General features: G+C 45.3%; 1 pseudogene; it reads left to right on the top strand.

Moving 5' to 3' along the window:
* The first annotated feature begins 572 nt into the window (after positions 1-572).
* On the top strand, positions 573-880 carry LOC147003326 (ATP synthase F(0) complex subunit k, mitochondrial pseudogene; annotated as a pseudogene).
* Positions 881-14,595: the final 13,715 nt, after the last annotated feature.

Genomic DNA, 14,595 nt, shown 5'->3' with positions numbered 1-14,595 from the left:
AGCGCTCACATGGAAGCCAACTGTTACTTTAGTTCCAGGGAATCCAAAGCATACAACTCATACATATAAACTTAAAATATCAACCTTTTTTTTTATTTTTAAGAAGAAAAAAGGCTGAGTGGAAAGTTCACACATACCTTTCTCTAAAATTATAGATATTAAGATTCTCTCTCTCTCTCTCTCTCTCTCTCTCTCTCTCCCCCTTCCTCCGTGTCCTACCCCAGCCACCACCATTTTTATGGGACAGTTTCTCACTGACTGTCCTGGAACTCTTTATGTAGCCCAGGCTGGCTTCAGTCTTACAGAGATCCACCTTCCTCTGTCTCCTGAGTGCTGGGATTAAAGACATGAGCCACCACCTACAGCCTCATTGTGATGTTTCAAAAAGATTCATTGTCCACAGAACAGACTCTAGTCTAAAGATAACTCTCCATGAACATGATGAATTATCTTCAACAAAACCATGACGTCTGTGCTGTACTTTATATGAAAATTGGCTCTAAATGGATCATTGAGTCATCTCTTGTAATTCGGTTTTTAAAATGTATTTCATTGCTAACTGATCTGAGTAGATGGATGGTTTTCTTACAGGACACTGGTTGCAGATTTATGACCTGGACCAAGATCAAAGTCATGGTCAATTCCAGTTCACTGGTATTAAATACATTTCAGCCCTCGTGGGTAGAATGAATTGTGTACTGGTGGCATATAGAGGCATTGCTACATTGACTTTATGCTTTAGGATAAGGACAAAAATACTTCAACTCTGAAAGCAACATATGTGAATTCTGGAATGTCTGACCACATCTATCAAGTCCAATGCTCGGAGAAGCAAACATCAACTCATCATGTAATGCTCAATTTGTGCCATAAAGTATGAACCTGGGAAAATATTTTATTTATCTCTGTGTATATTTACGTGAATGGATGTATGCATTCATTTTCATGGCTATGCTGGATGCCAGCAAGCTCTAGCTATTTTCCTATCTCTTTCTCCAACTCCCCTGTTGAGGTTCTAGACATGAGAGGGATTCCTGGTGTGGGTTTGAATGGAATGGCCCCCATAGGCTCATATATTTGAATACTTGGTCACAGTTGGGGAAGAACTGTTTTTAAAGGATTTGGAGGTGTGGCCTTGTTGGAGAAGGTGTGACAACTGGGGGTGGGCTTTGAGGTTTCAAAAGCCTAGACCACTCCCAGTTAGCTTTCTCTGCCTCCTGCTTATGGGTGAAGATGTAAGCCCTCAGTTAACTGCTCAGCACCATGCCTGCTTGCCTGCCTGCCTGCCTGCTGCTATGCTCCCTGCTATGATGGTAATGGTCTCATCTCTGAGATGCTAAATCTCCAAATCAAACGCTTTGTTTTATAACTTGTCTGGGTCACAATGTTTAGCAACAGAGAATTAATTTAGGCACCTGGCTCGCTACATGGGTGCAGGGATCCAAACTTTTGGATCTTATGATTGCATGGCAAGTGTCCTTAACTACCAAGCCATCTCTCCAGCCTCTTCTTGTCATCTATAATGTCTCGAATGGTGCTAATGTAAAACACAGCTCTTGGTTCAAAAGGAAAGAGTTGTAGTTTGTTCTGAGCCAAATACTAGTGTCCTTGGCCCAAAAGCATAGATTCAAGTTAGCCTGAAAGGCATATTCCCTAAGGGAAGTGTCTGTCTAAACCATTTAATTCTGATTCAAGGCTGTAGACTCAGAGATAAGCCATCATCTTAAGCCTGAAGTCTCCTAAAATTCTAGGAATGACAAACCCGACAAACCTGGACAATTATCCACAACAACAGGGAGGCTGCACCTTGGGCCAGAGGTAATCACCTTCCAGGATCCAGAACAATCCCCGGAAGGCTTGACAAGATGGTAGCAATCAGGAGATGAGGATTTGTTCGAATCTGGTAGAACCAGAGCTGAAGCAAGATCAAGCAGACCACACCCTCCTTGGACCAGTTAACCATGCAGTGCTCTGCCCTAGGTCCTTTTGTGTTTAAACCCAATGCTCACAGCAATACCTTGAAGATGGATGCTACATTTTTTCACCTCTTTATCTGTTCTCCCCAATGTAGCCCTGCTGAGTATGTCTCTTCTCTCTGCTTTTCAAAATTGCTTTGTCTTTAAGACTTTTCACATTTCTATATTTATTGCATGTATGTTTGCACACGTGCATGTGTGTTAGCATGCCCACGCCAAGTTATGGTGGACAACTTGTAGGAGTCAGTTTTCCCCTTCTACCACAGGGGTTCCAAGGATTGCACTAAAGGCTTCAGGGTCCGTGGCAAGGGCTTTGACGTGCTGTGGTTGTTTAGATGGCATTATGTCCTTCCTAGGCTCCTGTGTTTGGACACTGTGTTTCAGTTGGTGGCATTGTTTTGGGGGAGATAATAAAGCTTTTAGGGGTAAGGCTTAGGAGAGAGAGTACACCAAGTGGGTGGGCCTTGAGGGCTTATTAACCCCACCACTGGTTTTGCCATCTCTGCTCCCTTTGTGCCGTCGTAATCTTTCAGCCTTATGCTCCAGGCACAGGCTGCCACTTCCCCTCTGCCATTATGGCACTCTTCCTCTGGAAGCCAAAATAAGTTTTCTTCCTTTTACTGTTTTTGATCATGGCCCTGCAGGATTCCATCCCTCCATAGTCACAGAGTTCTTGTCAATCATTCAGTTTGTAGGACTTAACAGGTGACAAGTCCCCACAAGCTAAGCCCAGCCATGTCTCCCCAGTGGGCCCTTTCAAGAGACAGGTAATAGTGAAAAACAGGGAAAGGAGAATACATTTAGCATGACACACTGGGCAGAGAAACAGAAGGCCAGTGACTCCTGGGCCCAAATTCCAGGATTTCTCAGTGAGACTGAGTTTTAAATAGAGATTTAGAAGCATGTGTACCTTAGTAGGCTGGCCAGGAATCCCACCTACCATGGCTTATTATTACCTCATTCTCAATTCCTGCAATTCACATGTTGTTGGAACTGAGTAAAGCTCTTCTTATGAGACAAATCCATCTTCTGTTCGTCCCGGTTTTGGTCTTTCCTTCTTCCAATTCCTTCAAGATGACACTCTTGCAGAAATTTGAATTTCTTGCAAGGTTTTGTTTTAATACCTGGTAGCCAAAGGGAGGAACGTACATGACTCTCTGGACTGTCTCAGTTCCTGTCTAGCCTGGGATTCCCTATGTAGATCATATCCTGACCTTGAACTCAAAGAGATCTGCCAGTCTATGCCTCCTGAGTGCTGGGAGTAAAAAAAAAAAAAAAAAAAAAAAAAAAAAAAAAAAAAAGAGAGAGCCATTTGGCCAGGCCCCATTCCATTCTTGTCTTTTGGTATCCATCCCTGTTCCTTCCCACCTCCACCCCCACCCCTGCTCAGTTTGAGCTGCTCTAATTTACTTCCTGTTTCTCTATCCCAGCCATTTTCCTTTTGATCCTTTGTTTGGTTGGAGTCAATGTCTTACTGTGCAGCCCAGGCTGGTCTCCAACTGAGGATCTTCCTTGCCTCAGCCTCCCACATGCGGGGACTGACAGGCCTACTGCCACACTCAATTCCATCTCAGCTGTTTTGAGGTAGCTGCAATCTCTTTTTACTTTTATCTTTATCTCTTATACAGATCCAGGATGGTCATGGATAGGATAGTCCCGCCCCAGACAGTAAAGCTCTTTCTCCTGGAAAGCTAGGAGGAGAGGGTCCTCCTGAGAGAAAATGCCACAGGCCTGTAATCCTAGCTAACTAGGAGGTTGAGGCAGGAGGATCAAAGGTTCAAGACTCAAGCAACAGAGTGGTTTAAGGGCAGCTGGAGCAACTTGACAAGATCTTGTTGCAAAATGAAGCAGGCACGAAACTCTGAATTTCATTCCCGGGCTGGAGAGATGGCTCAGCAGTTAAGAGTACTGACTGCTCTTCCGGAGGTCCTGAGTTCAAATCCCAGCAACCACATGGCGGTCCACAACTATCCGTAATGAGATCTGACACCCTCTTCTGGTGTGACTGAAGACAGCTACAGTGTACTTACAATAATAAATAAATAAATCTTTAAAAAAAAAAAAGAGTTCATTCCCAACACTGCCAACAAACCTCTGAGAGGGCAGCCCCCAGTCCTTGTAGCATGAATGAGTTGAAGCTACTCAGGGAATGGGGATGGCTTTTGGGCAAGAGAGGAGAGAGCTTGTGAGGTGGGATTCCTACACCTGTCTCCATAGCTCTCTGCTGTAACATCTCATTTCTGCATACATGCTGCCCCCATCCCCCACTTCATTTAATGATGTTAATCTCTGTTCAACTAGAGGACTGCCCATGGACTCCCATAGAGCACGCATGTGTACACAGGTGGACTGCCTCTGGGGCCTGAGGACTTTCACTGCCCCAGTGAGAGGATTCTGGAAATGCTCATCTTGCATTGACTGCGGGGAGAAATCATCTAATCACATCTTGGGCTGATTTGAGGCACTCATGTGGACCGAATGCATCCCTACAGCCCAGGAGTGGCTTTATGAGGCAGCAGCCAGGTCTTGTCAAGTCTTATTGTTTAATTAAAAACAAACTCCCAGCCCGGCGTTGTGGCGTACGCCTTTAATCCCAGCACTCGGGAGGCAGAGGCAGGCGGATTTCTGAGTTTGAGGCCGGCCTGGTCTACAGAGTGAGTCCAGGACAGCCAGGGATACACAGAGAAACCCTGTCTCAACAAACAAAACAAAACAAAACAAAACAAAACCCAACCAACCAACCAAACAAAGAAACTCAAAAACAAACTCCCAAGTAATTAATTTTTCATTGTTATTTATTTATTTACTTATTTATTTATTGTTACTTTGGCATAGAACCTTCAGTCACTCTCATATGCCGGGTCTAGGTTTAAAAAAATAGCAACAATAAGAAATGTATGAGACCCTGGCCTGCTTCTACTCACCAGGTAAGAAGGGATCAAAGTGGACAATGGAGCTATCTGGTCTGGGGTGCCTGTCACTCAGAGTATGCAGGAAGAGTGTCAGGGCATGGGTTGGTTATAAAGAGTGACTGTGAGTGGGTGACACCACTGAGGAGCACAGACTCTAAGGTCGTGATGTCATATGTAAGTTTTGCTCCTGCCTGACTCATAAACTCCCTTGCCAAGGCAGGCCACAAAAGTAGAATTTCTTTTCCACAGACAGGCCATAGACCTCTGTGTTAGGAGATTGCTTTGATGAAACCTCCCAGCCCGTCGTTGGTCCATTCTAGATTATAACACCCTCTCATCTCACAGCACCCTCTTATCTCTCACTCATTACTTGGCTCATCACTAAGCCCAGGCTGGCTTTGAACTCATAATCTTCCTGCTTCAGTCTCCTGAGTGCTGGGATTGTACTACCATCCTTGGATAACCAGGCAGTATTGGATGAAAAAAAATTCTTAGTTTTAAAGTTAGGTTGTGTTATGTGGGACTTACTAAGTCTAATTGTTCTTAATCTGACCAGGCCAGCCCCCCAATAATTGAGACAGTCCTATGGATTTATTTAATCGGCTTTAGCATAATTACTAGGGGATTACCTGTAAACTGTTTTCCTCCGCTAGACAGCCTGTTTCTCAGCTGTGCTACCCAAGTTACTTGCTGTTTGAATGTTCTCTGGGCTCCCCTTTTCCCGCTACTCTGCCCTCAAGGGGCACTTCCCTTGGCCACCTGCTCCTGGTCCATCTGGTCTAATGGAAACCTCCTTCTCTCTCTGTCTTCTCTCTCCTCCTCTCTCCTTTTTTCTCTCTCCTCTTGGTCTCTACCTGTACCCCCAGCCCCAGCACAGTAACCAAAGCCCCACATACCTCTAGTCTGCCCAGTAATTGGCTGTCTGCCGTTTTACTTAACCAGTCAGAGAAGACTAGAAAGCAAAGTTTACGTGACAACATTTGGTGTACATGAAAATGTGCTTGTCAGGATGTTAGCTAGGTCTTGGTGGCCACTATTAGTTAGTATGTGAACACACAGCAGCACCAGATTGACCCCCAGCAGCGTTGTGCTTTTTTTTTTTTTTTTTTTTTTTTTTTGGCAAACTACAAATGCACACAAGGACTATTGGCTGTATTTGTATCCTCATCTCTGGTGCTCTCTTTGGTAGGTCAGTAGAGGGGCTGTCTTCATCACTTTTCCTGCTGCTATGACAAAATTCCCTGAAAGAAAAAAAGTTAAGGCAAAAAAGGGACATATTTTGGCTCATAGTTTAAGGGTTCAGTCCATCACAGTGCGAAGTCACAGTAGCAGGGACTTGAGATGGTGAGTCAAGAAACAGAACAGTGAATGCCCATGCTCAGAAAACTTCCTCACTTTTATACCAAGGCCAGAAGACTGTTGAAGGGTGAGCCTTGACACGTCAATTAACATAATCCATATACTTCTTCACAAACCTTCCCAGAGGTTAAGTCATCTCTCCCAGGCACGTCTGCAGGCTTGCCTTGGGTTAGTGCAGACCTCGTCAAACTGACAAAGAACACTACCACAGGCTCACGCTCCCTCAGAAAGACCCCACTGAAGGAACCGTGCCATGCAGAACACGGCCAGTGGATGAGCAAAGGGAACTGTAGAAGCTATGTTCTTGTTCTTTCTCCCAGCCCCATGCTCCCAGAAATAAGACTCACACACAAAATATATTCAGAAATACCTTGGCCATATAGCCAGGCTCTACTTTGACTAGATCATAACGTAAAATAATCTATTTATTTTAATCTACATTCTGCCACGTGGCTGGTTACCTGTGCTGAGGTAACAAGTGTCTGTCTCCTCACATCTTCCTGGGTGGATGCCCTGCCTGCAGTCCCCAAAATCCTTTCTGCTTTTTGGATGTCTCACCTCCTCTTTCCTACCTAAGCCATAGGCCATCAGATTTATTATTGATAGGTGCCACATGCATACAGACATAATCTCTGAACAGGGATCATAGATCTGGTGATCATAGATCATAGTGGGAGCACTGGCCTGAAAAGGCACACATGGCTTCGGCTCATGGCATCAGCTAGGGAGATATGGCCCCACCTAAACACAAAGGAACCAGGAAAAATTGGGCGAACAATTTTAACAATTGCTACAGCTGCTCTCCATATTCAAGATAGGGTCACATGCTCATTTTAAAGCCAGTCCCTGGCAGGTAGTCTGGGATAGCTATGAGTGGTTTGCAGCAGATATTTGGATGGTGGTGGGTAGTGACTGAACTAGCCCAGAGACCTCCACAGCCTATGAATATAGTTGAGAATGTGGGGTATACACTGTGAGACTTCTCAGATGTTCTTGTAGAGTTCTAGGGAACTCTGAGTCATATTTTCAACTGGGACTATTGGAGTTTCAGTCTGAGCCTACAGGCTCTTGTGTTTGAACAAGTCTGATCTTTTCTGGTGGCAATGTTTAGGGAGTCTGGTGGTTTGAATAGATTTGGCCCCCAATAGACTCATGTGTTTAAGTACTTGGCCTGTTAGGAGGTGTGGGCTTGTTGGAAACAAGTGTGTCACAGTAGGGGGTGGCTTTGAGGTCTCCTTTGCTCAAGTTATGCCCAGTGTGGAATCTGCTCTTCTTGCTGCCTGTGTATGAAGAGGTAGATATCTTGGCTCCTCTAGCACCATGACTGCATGGATGCTGCCATGTTTCCCACCATGATGATAGTGGACTAAACCTCTGACACTAAGCCAGCCCCAACTAGATGCTTTCTTTTATAAGAGTTGCTGTGGTTATGGTGTCTCTTTACAGCAATGAAATCCTAACCAAGTCAGGGAGATTGTGGCCTAATCAAGTGGATCACTTCAGGATGGGAAGTGTGACTTGAAGGCTATCCACTCTTTGTGCTGACTTGAGATCTCTGCTCTCTGGTACATCTTCCATGCCAGGAGCTCTGGGACATTCTCCTGCTGCTATGGACGGAGCCCACCCTAATGTCTGACTTCCCTGCCATAATGCATCCTGCCCTTCGGAACCCCTTGCAAACATGGCCCTCTACCTTTTGAGTTCCTTCTGTTAGGCACTTTGGTCCAGCTACAGTATGATGCCCCAACACTCTTCCAAAATGGCCTGTGTATCAGCTGAAAGAAACCACTGAATTCTTTGGGATAGCTGGGAAACTTTCCCTCAGGGAGCAAAGGGTGAAATGCTGGTCCTGGTTACAGTGATGGCATGTCCCCAGGTCTTATCCCTGTGCTGTGTGAAATGAGATCAGAGCAGGCAGCTCAGAACTGTTCTGTTACGTCTCCCCAGCTCGGGAGAAGCTGGGCCACAAAGTCAGAGACAGAAAGGATTGATTGCAGGGCAGACTGGAGCACAAGACTGACATGTGTCACCCTACTGTCTCCTGGCATCTAATTTGTCTCTGAAGGGTGTTCTGCAGGAAAGGCTGGCACCTGCTTCATGGTCCGGTAACCAGAGATGTGGCAGGAGGCTCAGCAGGGGCTGAAGATGCTGTGGTTCAGCTGCTGCCAATGTACAAAAGCAGCAGATTTGCAGCATGAGCTTCATGGCACAGTCTCCCTGCACAGAGCCCCTGGGCACTGAGAAGGTTGCTGCCCCCTTTCACCCAACCCTCAAGCAAAATGCCCCTTGACAACCAACCAGTGTTAACTGGGACCTGAGATGGGGGAAAAGTGATAAAGTATTTATATATCGTGATAATCATACATATATGATTAAATAAGCATAAGATGTCAGTGGAGTGTGTAGTTATTATTATTAATTACTATAGCTACCTATTTAAAAGTATTGTATTAACATTTATACTGGTGCATATGTGTGTGTGTGTGTGTGTGTGTGTGTACCTATCTGTGAATGTGTAGGCAGAAGCCAGAAGTCAACCTTGAGTGTCTTCCTCTATCACTATCCTTAATTTTTTTTTTTTTTTGAGACAGGGTCTCTCACTAATGTGGGTCTTAATATGTTGGTTAGAACATCTGGCCATGAAACCCAGGATCCACCTGCCTGTCCCTCTTCCAGTGCTGGTCCTATAAATGTATATCACTGTACTAAGCTGTTAAAAGGTTTTGAGTACCTGCCCAGGTCCAAGCTAGTGCTCACTCTACTAAGGTCTTCCCTAGCCACATGAACTCAAATCCTTATCCTTGTACAAGGAGGACTTTACCCACTGAGCCATCTCCCCTGCCTCTCTTACTTTCTTTTAAAACAGCACGGTGATATTCCCTTAAAGAAGTATTCTGACCAGGCAGTGGTGGCGCACGACTTTAATCCCAGCACTTGGAAGGTAGAGGCAGGCGGATTTCTGAGTTTGAGGCCAGCCTGGTCTACAGAGCGAGTTCCAGGACAGCCAGGGCTACACAGAGAAACCCTGTGTTGAAAAACAGAAACAAACAAACAAACAAACGAACAAACAAAAAAAAGTATTCTATTTCCTAATGATCTACCCAAAGTAGAAATATGTGACCCAGCTCTGGCCAATCAGCATTCAGAGTATCCTAGTCAAGTGGTATCCATGGGACATGACCCTAGTGATCAAATTTGATCAAAGGAATTCTGGGACTGGAGGGAGGGATACCAGATAGAAACAAGTCTTTTCTTTCTAGCTATCCTAGCCAGAGGCAGACACATCTGGGACAGTGAAGAGTGATCATGACCTTGAACCATGAGGGGAATGAGGAAGGGGAAGGGTGAGATGGGAGCCAAGTACAGCAGCCAGGAAGCCAAAGGTACAAAAGAATACAGAGAGTGCCCAATAAACAAAATGTTTGAATTATATAAGGAAGAGCTTCTGGGAGAGGGGTAGCCCAGACCTTGGGACTGGAGAGTTATGGGATGAAGGTGGTGTATGCAAATCATACTAGGTTACAAGTAGGGACTGAGGGATGCTGGGAGAATCTGGAGGCTAGGTCCAAATTGATATGTTAAATAGCTACTTGTGCTGGGTTTAAAATTTAAAACTTTTTGCCAACTGAGGAACCTTGAAGTGACCCACAAGTGCCTGGTCACACCAGCTTTGTGGACTTTCACCAAACACCTGCAGGGACCTAGCTTTTGTGCTGAGCCCTAAAACCCTGTTAGATTTCTCCGAGTTCAAAGGTCATGACACATTTAGGTCCCTGCTATCTGGGCTTTACTTGGAGGGGTCTGTGGCCCTGTCAATGCCTCAGTGTGTGGGTGTGGTTACCTTGGTGACCTAGGGGACATACTTTGCATGGTAAGGCATGACTGTTCTCCAAACACAAGTCTTAGAGTCATGAGCCATCCATTCAACAAGAACCAAGACAGAGAAAATGTAATGAGTATCTACTTGGGCTTGACCCTGTTTTCTTCCTCGTCCTCAGTATTTCTCTTTCTTCTCCTTCTGTCCTGGGGCTGGAACCCAGAATCTTGCCACATTTAAGCCCTTGGTTTGCAGAGACAAGCATCTTACTACGTTACCCAGGCTGGCCTTGAATGCATGCTCTTCCTGCCTCAGTCTGTCAATCTTTGGGATTACAAGCATACAGGAAACCACAGGCTCACAGAGGTGAATTAATTAATTAATGAAGATTGTATTAATTCAAATAAGATAGATGTTAGGGTTCATGTCCCAGGGGGTGTGGTTTAGTTTTGAGGATACAGTGATGCCTGGAATTTGGCATTATGTTAGACACTCTCAAGTGATTCTAACATAGAGGTGTGAGCTGGACATGGGATTTTCCAGAAATACCAGCCTGGAGCACCATCTGAGTATAGAAGAAGCAGAGTGGGGCAGTTTCTGTGAGGCCCAATCCGATGGTTTGAATAGGTTTGACCAGCATAGACTCTGTGTTTAAATGTTTGACTCATGGGGAGTGGGACTAATAGGTGTGGCCTTGTTGGAGTGAGTGGGGCCTGTTGGAGTAGGTGTGTCACTGTGGGGACATGCTTCAAGTTCTAGTGCTCAAGGTCTGCTCAGTGTGGAATAGTTTCCCCCTGGCTGCCTTTGGATCAAGATGTAGAAGTCTTAGCTCCTCCGGTACCATATTTGCCCACACTCTGCCATGCTTCTTCCGTGATGACAATGGTCAAAAACTTTGAAACTGTGCCGCAGTTAAATGTTTGACTTTATAAGAATTGCCTGGTCATGGTGTCTGTTCACAGCAATAAAATCATAACTAAGACACCCACCTTTTGCACATAGATGAGAATAGACTGTCTGTAGTATGTCAGTTTTCAAGAAAAAGGGACAGGTTGAGTTAGAAGGGCTGGGTAGGGCTCTCTGAAAGGTGACACCCAACATCTATATCTCTGAGGCACTGATAGAAGCCAGGCAGACTGCCGAACACTGAATATTTGTGTTTTCTCAAAACTCACATTGAAGCCAATTCCCAAATATAATGATTTTTTAGTTACCTTTATGTGATTGTGACCAGGATATCTGACAGAAACCCTTTAGGGGAAGGATGGTTTGGTTTACCTCATGGTTTGACATTATTTTACAGCAGTGTAGTGGGAGAGAACGCACTGCTTGGTCTGTATGATAGGAGCTTGTGGCTGTTTCTTCACATGATGTGGACCACAAGGCAGACAGCACAAGATGGAAGCAAAGCCAGACTATCCTGTTAAGACCTTCCAAAACAGCACCTCTACCTGGGGGGGTGTGGAATCAAATTCATGAACCCATGGGGGCACTTTGCAGATCCAAACTAACAGGTGGTGTTACGGGACTTAGTTGTGTATGTTGGTTCATGCCCGGATTCCCAGCTGAGGCAGGGTCTGTATATATGTACATGTGTATATGTGTATATGTATATGTGTGTATATGTGTATGTATGTTTGTTTGTATGTATATGTGAATGTCCATATGTATGTATGTATGTATGTATGTATGTATGTATGTATATGAGGCAGGGAGTTTGGGGCCATCTTGGATTGTACAGCAAGTTACAAGTGCAGTCGGAGCTCCTTGTAAAACCATGTCTCACAAACAGGCAAATGACCAACTACAAAATTGTGGATAATGTCTTTAGGAGAGATTGAGCCATGGTTCATGAGCACTGTGCCTTTTTGAAGATTTCTCAGAGACCCCATTGTCCCTTGGCCATGTGAGGTTCCAGTGAGATAGCTATTTTATAGATTGGGGGCCTAGTTAATATCAAATTGTGTGAAACTTTGCTTGGACATCCCAGCATTCAGAGCATTGCAAAAAACTTTTATAAAACTGTTTTTAAAAAAAGGTTTATTTATTTTATGTATGTGAGTACACTATTGCTGTCCTCAGACACACCAGAAGAGGGCATCAGATGCCATTATGAGCCACCATGTGGTTGTTGGGAATTGAACTCAGGACCTCTGGAAGAACAGTCTTAACTGCTGAGCCATCTCTCTAGTCCATAGGAGACTTTTATAATGTACCTGGTCTGTGGTTTTTTATTTTTTAAGCTTTATTTATTTATTTTATGCATATGAGTACACTGTAGCTGAACAGATGGTTGTGAGCCATCATGTGGTTGCTGGGAATTTAACTCAGGACCTCTGCTCACTCCATCCCTGCTCGCACCAGCCCAAAGATTTATTTATTGTTTATTTATTGTCAGTACACTGGAGCTGTCTTTAGACACACCAGAAGAGGGTGTCAGATCTCATTACGGATGGCTGTGAGCCACCATGTGGTTGCTGGGATTTGAAATCAGGACCTTTGGAAGAGCAGTCAGTGCTCTTAACCACTGAGCCATCTCACCAGCCCTGGCCTCTTTGTGTGTGTGTGTGTGTGTGTGTGTGTGTGTGAGACAGTAGCCTGACCAGGTAAAGACATAGGCCTATGGCAGGGAGCCATCCCAGTCTGATGCCTGGAACCAAGCTTAAGCTAGTGTAGCTGCAGTAAGCAGACCAGTCAGGCTGGCTGTTTCAGACTCTGGCAAACATCAGCTTCATGTGAGCCAAAGGACAGAGGGAAGGCTGGCATGAGGAAGGGAGACATACACAGAGGCAGAAGTGCAGACCTAGTGAGATGTAGGGGATAAGCAATTTCTTTGTTTGCCTGAAAGGGAAGCCTAGGAATGTGTCCACATGCATCTTTGAGGGGCAGCTGAGACTCTGCATCAGAAAAGAGAGCCATCGCAGGGCTGGGCTGCCATGAGATTCTAGATGCAGTTTGAGCTGCACTACTCTGGGAGCCCTGACCCTCTCTGTCTTCATTATTTAAGGCTATGCTTACCTCAGGCTCGACACAGCCAAGGAGGAGTTATCACCATAAAAAGCTCCTGGAATGGCGCCCAGGCGGCTGTCAGGGCCTACCCAGAGGAAAATCAGCCTCAACAAGCCGACTGTAACTATCTGTTATGTTAATTAGGCTGCCGGATAATAGGGTGTTCAATGATTACTGCAGTCTGTAAAACCTGTAGCAAACACGGGTTCAAGTGCAGACCTGGTGGGGGCTCCTCCTACCTCGAAGAAAACAGTCTTGGTTCTATCCTGTCAATGGGGATTTTACTCAGGGTGAGTTTAAGTTCTGGAGACACAGATGATTTGGGGGAGAGGTTCGGTCATGTGACCCACCTGCCGTTGCATGATTCTAGGCAGATGCATCTATGGCCTCAGCTTACTAGGAGTCACCAATGCAGACGTCGTAGGGCTAGCTTGTGTTCCCAGCTCGAGTTTGCTGAGGCAGGGGCAGCTTTGGAAAGCCCCTGGTCCTTATTTGGAGGACAGTGCTGTAGATCCACGACTGTGGGGTAAAGCCATACACAAGAACTTTATCCGTCACACACATCACTCATACCATTTATTTTTAAATGACACAGGGCTACTAGGACTATGGTACTTTGGTGCTTTGCCTAAGGTCACAAAAATAAGAGAGGCAAGGCACTTTTGTGATACCACTCAGCTGTGCCCCCTTGATCTTGTTCTCTGGGACTTAGCCGGCTTCCCTGCCTCCCTTCCCACTTTCCTGTTCTCTAAGACCATGGTGGCTGTACTGTTCCTATCTCTTTGGGGCTGCTGCCAGCAGGCCTCGGCTTCCCTATGTACTGGTCTAGAATGCATGTCTCTCCTAATAAGCCTTTCTGCCTTTAGGCCCTGGTTGTGGGTACACAAAGGTTCAAAGGGTCAGAGATTGCATTTCTGATACCGTGCTCATGGGTACTGTTCCCATGCCTCATAACAATATCTGAGATGGCTGTGGTGGAATATAATATGCCTACAATCCTAGCATTTGGAAGGGTGAGGCAGAGAGATCCTGAGTTCCCAGATAGCCTGGTATATAGGGTAAGTTTCAGGCTAGCCTGTGCTGTAAAGCTAGAGACCCTATTTTAAAAAAAAGAATCAAAACTAATCAACTAATGAAAGATCAAAAAAGGCTGGGAGTATGGGTCATGGTCACAGGCTCAATGGTGTGCGTTTCCTTCCCAGCATTCAAACAAACAACAAAGAAAACCATTCTTCTGTGCATCTTCAATGCTGACCCTGGTCTAGGATGCAGATATTCCTCACAGGCCAGAGCCACCTCCTCACTGGCATATGTTCTTTGTCCTGGTGCCTCTGTCCATCCCTCTACTCTTGCCTGATTTCCCTGGCTTCTTCCCAGTCGACTCATAGCCTGAAGCTTCCAGTTAGACCTCATCTGGGGACACCAGAGGTCCTACCCCATGCCTGTTTGTCTGCTTGCATTACTTCAGTGCAGAAATCTGGCTTCATCCTAAGGTCAGTTCCCAAAGGACATAGGCATGTAT

The sequence above is a fragment of the Mus caroli genome, unplaced genomic scaffold (genome assembly GCF_978045245.1).
Source record: "Mus caroli unplaced genomic scaffold, Mus_caroli_1 scaffold_8, whole genome shotgun sequence".
Classification (NCBI taxonomy): domain Eukaryota; kingdom Metazoa; phylum Chordata; class Mammalia; order Rodentia; family Muridae; genus Mus; species Mus caroli.
Note: the sequence above shows the minus strand (reverse complement) of the source record. Positions and strands in the feature narration are given on the sequence as shown.